The sequence below is a fragment of the Alexandromys fortis genome, unplaced genomic scaffold (genome assembly GCF_014885135.2).
Source record: "Alexandromys fortis isolate MF-2015 unplaced genomic scaffold, M_Fortis_MF-2015_v1.1 scaffold_9, whole genome shotgun sequence".
In the NCBI taxonomy this organism is placed as follows: Eukaryota; Metazoa; Chordata; class Mammalia; order Rodentia; family Cricetidae; genus Alexandromys; species Alexandromys fortis.
Window position 1 is genome coordinate 422,650 of NW_026067892.1, and position 6,000 is coordinate 428,649.

Genomic DNA, 6,000 nt, shown 5'->3' on the forward strand with positions numbered 1-6,000 from the left:
GAAATAATCACTCTGTCCAAGGCTTAGTATAAGTTAAACTTGTCTTAGGCTTCTTACTGGCTAGCTCTAACTAGTAAATTAACCCATGTTAACTTTAACATAGTAAAATTAAATATAACAAAACAGTTATCAAGCAAGAATTACAGTTATAATATTTAGTCTATTGGTATTAGGCAAAATTAAATACTCTGTCATCTGTATTATCTTTGTGAATCTAAAGCTTTCGTTGTTTTTTTTTTTTTTTTTTTTTTTTTTTTTTTTTTTTTTTTCTCTGTGGCTTTGGAGCCTGTCCTGGAACTAGCTCTGTAGACCAGGCTGGTCTCAAACTCACAGAGATCCACCTGCCTCTGCCTCCCGAGTGCTGGGATTAAAGGCGTGCGCCACCATCGCCCGGCTGTTATTTATCTTTTATTATAACTAAGGAAAATTATAACTATCTGTCTTCAACTTCATCAAAGACTCCAGAAGGATATATTATCTAAGTAAACAGGAAGTGCATTGTAAAAAACTTCCAAAGATCTAGAACTGACAGAGACATCTCGCTGTCTGGACAGTCACCCAGAGTTTTCCTGTACCATTGGGGCATCCGTCTTCAGCCTATAGGCCCACAATACCTGGCAAACTTTTCAGCAAAGCAGGAAATTTGAAGATCTGTTCTGCCTTATACTGGTAAAGTTCATCAGTTGCATTTTTCTGTGTCCTGTAGAATGTCAGGCAGTTTCTTCTGTGAAACAGGAACCCTGAAGGATCATCCCGTCCTTTGGAAAGTTTAACAGTCACTTTCCTTCTTTTTTTTCTCTTTTCTTTTTCTTTCTTTCTTTCTTTCTTTCTTTCTTTCTTTTTTTTTTTTTTTCTCTGTGGCTTTGGAGCCTATCCTGGAACTAGCTCTTGTAGTCCAGGTGTGCGCCACTACGCCCAGCTTGCAGTCATTTTTATGTGGGTCTTGCATGTCCAGTTCATACAGCATACCATCAAGCAGTCGAGACAAGAACAGTTTCTTACCCAAAGGGCTAGCCTTGTCACATTGAAGATGAATTCCATATTGTGTTTCTTCAATGCCCATCCATCTCTCTGAAGTAATTGGTGCCACCAGAAGCAGACATGTCTTAAAGTCGAAGTTCTTAAAACATTTTATATGCCGTATTCTGTAGGTCTTGTTTGTTTTCTTTTTTGGATTTTTGAGACAGGGTTTCTCCGTAGCTTTTTGGTTCCTGTCCTGGAACTAGCTCTTGTAGACCAGACTGGCCTCGAACTCACAGAGATCCGCCTGCCTCTGCCTCCCGAGTGCTGGGATTAAAGGTGTGTGCCGCTGCCACTGCCTGGCATTCTGTAGGTCTTTGAAGTGTTGAAGATTATCTAACCGAAATATATCTATATATATCTAGAAAACCTAACATGACTAAAAGTTTGGTTAATCTGTATTTTTAACTATATATTACATTTTTAAATGAGCTGTATAAACATAATACCTTAAACAAGAATAGAAATACACATATAACAAAATTATATATATTAAATTTATATCAGTAGACCAAAGTCCTTACCACTGTAAAGTATTCATTTCTATATCACCTTTTTTTCTTTAGAAAGAGGTTGACTGTGACCATTAACCACTTACAGCCAACCCCCTTTAAATGAAAACAAACATTTATAAATAATCATTTTGGGGAGTTTGAATGCAGTGTTCTCCAAACTGCTCTTTGTTGGGCGAAGTATATTTAGGGTTCACAGAGACCTTTCGGGGGTTCATGTTCCATCAAGCCACATTAGCCTGGAAAGAATCCATAGGTTCCCATCCTCAGAAGTGCTGTGGGACAACACTGATTGGCCAGTAGCCAGGCAGGAAGTGTAGGTGGGCCAACCAGACTAAGAGAATGCTGGAACAAGGAAAGGCAGCGAGGTGGTCATCTGCCAGACACAGAGGAAGCAAGGTGAGAATGCCTCACTGAGAAAAGGTACCAAGCCATGTGGCTAGACATAGACAAGAAATATGGGTTAGTTTAAGTTGTAAAGGCTAGTTAATAATAAGTCTGTGCTAATAGTCCAAACAGTTTATAATTAATATAAGCCTCTGTGTGTTTCTTTGGACCAAGCAGGACAGAAACTTCCATCTATAGATGTTACCCAAATGTTTGGCAAGAGTTTCCACATAAAGCCTGAGGAAGCTTTTTTTTTTTTTTTTTTTTTTTTTAAAAAAAAGGATTCTAGACAGACAAGAACAGAGTCAAGTGGCAGCTTCTTGGTAACTGTCTTTTCTTGGACTCTGTTTGCTAGAGGTAGGCAGAGGCACGCTCCTTTAAGAGAAGTTTCCTGGCTTAGTGTTAGCGACAAAACCTCACAGCTCTTTAAGAGGCTCTGCCACCAAACACTTAAATGGTGTTTATGAGCAGCCAACATTAGGCTTCTTGGTGGTGGCATGTACCTAGAAACTCCACAGACTTGTGACAATAAATCCGGCTCCTGCCAGTATTTCTGCCATGAAGTTAGACCCTCAAAAAGCTAAGGAATGAGGTGGAGCCAGCTGCCAAAGCTGCAGCTTTAATCCTAGCCATGTTGCTTAGGAGATTAAGAATTTAGGAGATTGATCAGAAAAGGATAGAGATATACAGTAAAGGCAAATTAAAACAAATTAAAAACTTTAAATGGTTCAGTGTGCTTAAAAATATACATAGGAAAAACAAGGATAGAGAAAGTCCTTTAAAAAAAAAAAAAGAAAAAGAACTAGAGTAGCCGGGTGTGGTGGCACGTGACTTTAATCTCAGCACTTGGGAGGCAGAGGCCAATAAATCTATGTGAGTTCAAGGCCAGCCTGGGCTACAGATTTCCAGGACATTCAAAGAAACACAGAGAAACTGTCTCAAAAATAACAAAATTTAAAAATAAAAGGAATAGAGTTTTTAAAAAGAGCCATGTAAAGATGGGAAATAGAGTCTGGATGCTGTGCTACTGTGTTGTCTTTGAACTGTTTGATGACTGAGTAAACAACAGTTGCTAAAAGACATTGGATCATAAATGCTGCTGGATTAATCCAACGTACATATTTTGAAAATGCCTTGACTCCAAAATTTAAGTCAAAAAGATATGTTACTTTGGGAAAGAGGTTCTGCTTTTATTTCCACAGGACATGAGAGGCTGTGGATTCATTCTGGATTAAGAAAAATCAGGTTTGATTGAGGAAGACCCCCTGAAAAATCTCTGATAGGAACAGATGACCCAGATGATCTAATGTCTCAGAGCACCTCTGTTGCAGTTTCTTCTGAGTTCTGCGTCCAAAACAGCTTCAGGACTGCTGTCTGAGGTGACCCAGCCTCACAGAATACTCCAGTCAGGACTTGACCATATTCCTAAATTTTCTTTGGATCTTCATAAGATAATCAGCACCAACCCCTCCGCCCATTCAGCAGAAAGTAGCCTAGAAAACTATGCCCACATTCCTTTAAAAAAAATGAATTATATATGTTTATCTTTATTTAGAGTGTAGGTTACAAGTTGTTACGAATAATGGTCAGGAAAAAAGCTAAACAAAGGGAGTTAGATCCAGAGTTCTTGTTTTGAAAGGGAAAAAGGAAAATGCTGTGGGATAATGCTCTTGTACACTGTAAAGATTTGTCACTTGTATTGGTTTAATAAAACACTGATTGGCCAATAGCCAAGCAGGAAACATAAGTGGGGCAACCAGACTAGAATTATGGGAAGAGGAAAGAAAGGCAGAGAGGCAGTCACCAGCCAGATGCAAGGAAGTAAGATAAGAATGCCTTATTGAGAAAGGGTACCAAGCCATGTGGCTAAACATTGATAAGAATTATGGGTTAATTTCAATTATAAGAGCTAGTTAATAGTTAATAATAAGCCTGTGCTAATAGGCCTAACAGTTTATAATTAATATAAGCCTCTGTGTATTTCTTTGGGACTGAATGGCTGCAGGACCAGGTGGGACAGAAACTTCTTTTGACACCAGGCTGTCCTCGAACTCACAGAGATCTGCCTTTCCTCTACCTCCCTAGTGCTGGGATTAAAGATGTGTGCCACCAATACCCAGATCAAAACACTTAAGTGAAACTGTAGTTCGTGCCCAGAAAATACATCTGTCAATCAGTATGCCATGCAGACTGTGCTTTAATTCGACAGCACAGGGCATATAAGACGCCCCTGCGACTCAAACAGCTTTGAAAGTAGAGTTTTCATGGAAGCATTCTTTTGCCATATAATTTTAGGTTAAAGTTAACAAGAAGCATTATTGATAACTTTACCAGCCAGGCCATAGTGGCACCTGCCTTTAATTTCAGCACTCAGGAGGCAGAGACAGTCAGATCTCAGTGGGTTCGAAGACAGCCTGGTCTACAGACTGAGTTCCAGGATAGCCAGAGCTGTTACTCAGAGAAACCCTGTCTCAAAAAAAAAAAAAGAAAGAAAGAAAGATAAAAGAAACATTACCACATTGCCATGTCTGTAGTGTTTGATGATAGCAGTTACATCAGTTAGGTTTCTGCGGAGGAAGAGAACTGGTGGGGTATATGCATGTTTGTCCTTAGAGCCTTGAGGAATTGCCTTGAACTGCAGGAAGGACACGTTTCCTACAGTGCGCAGGGTGAGCAGGCAGGGTGCTTATGCCATCGTGAAGCAGATTTCTCCTTTTTCCAGGAAATCACTTTGTTCTCAGGGCCTTTGGCTAAGTAGATGAGGGTCACCCCTTCATGGAGGGCAAGCTGTGTGTAAAGCCAGCTGACTGCAGGTGTTAGCCACACCCTCAAGACACCATCAGGGTAATGTCAGCCAGGGTGTAACAACAGCTGGATACTACACACCATGTCCAATCCCCGTGACAAGAGGCGTGTCCAGAAATGTTCCAGCCTCTGCCCTGAACTCATCAGGATGAAGCTCCGGGTGGTAAGGAAAGTCAGAGTACACTGCTTCTGCTTTCTTTTTAGTTTATTACATTTGTTTATTTCTGTGTGTATGCACAGGTGTGCACATGCTGCTGGCATATGGAGGTCAGGACAGCATGCAGTTCGTGCTCCCCAGCCGTGGCAGGTGCCCAGCCTCAGCAGCAAGCGTCTTTGCCCACTGAGCCGTCTTGCTGGACCTCCGCCCTGCCGTACAACGGGTACTTCTTTCCCTGTGTTCCCAGGAGTGCCAGTCATGAGAGTTATGCCGTATTCTACCTTCGTCCCTGTGCCCGGGTGCATCACTTAAAGTGAGAACTCACTAAAGGAAATGTGGTTTTGGTGACCTTGCCATTTCACAAACAAACACCGCAGGGTGCATGAATGGTTTGTGGGGAGGACCAGTATGAGAGCCTGTGTTGACTGAAGCAGTTACGTAGCACGTGGCTGTGCCGTATAAACAATGTGGAAACTATCCAGCCTTTGTTGGCTCACTGCATAGCCAGTGATGGCCTTGAACGCCTGAGCCTACACCTCCCGTACATGGCACTTCTGGCTCATACCCAGCCTCGAGGGGTGCAATCCTTTCCTTACTGCAGTGACCAAATACCTGGCAAGAAGCCACCTACAGGTTTATTTTTGGCTTACAGTTTGAGGACACACAGTCCATTGTGCTGGGAGCATCCTCAGGCCACTGGACTACGCGTTGCAGTGGGACCAAGGAGAGGTGGGTTCTGTGACTCCTCACGCTCTCTTCTCTGCAGCCCAGAACTTCAGCCTACCGAGTGAGCCACCTATACCAATAACATGGGTGATCTTCCAAGTCAGGGACCTCCCTGGAAAGCCTCAGAGAGTCCGTACGTTTGTTTCCCAGGTGATGCTAAGTCACAGACATGAAGGGAATTCTAACATACTCCATGACACAGAAGCATTGAGACATGACACTAGAGGAAGTCAACCAGTCACAGACAGATGGGCGATTGTCTTCTGCAGCCGGCACAGTGACAACGTGAGGACCGTTGCCTCGCGTGGCTTCTGTTTGGGCTGAGGACACCGTTCTAGAGGTGGATGAATGGCAGGAATAATACCACAGCAGTGTGAACGTGCTTAATGTCAA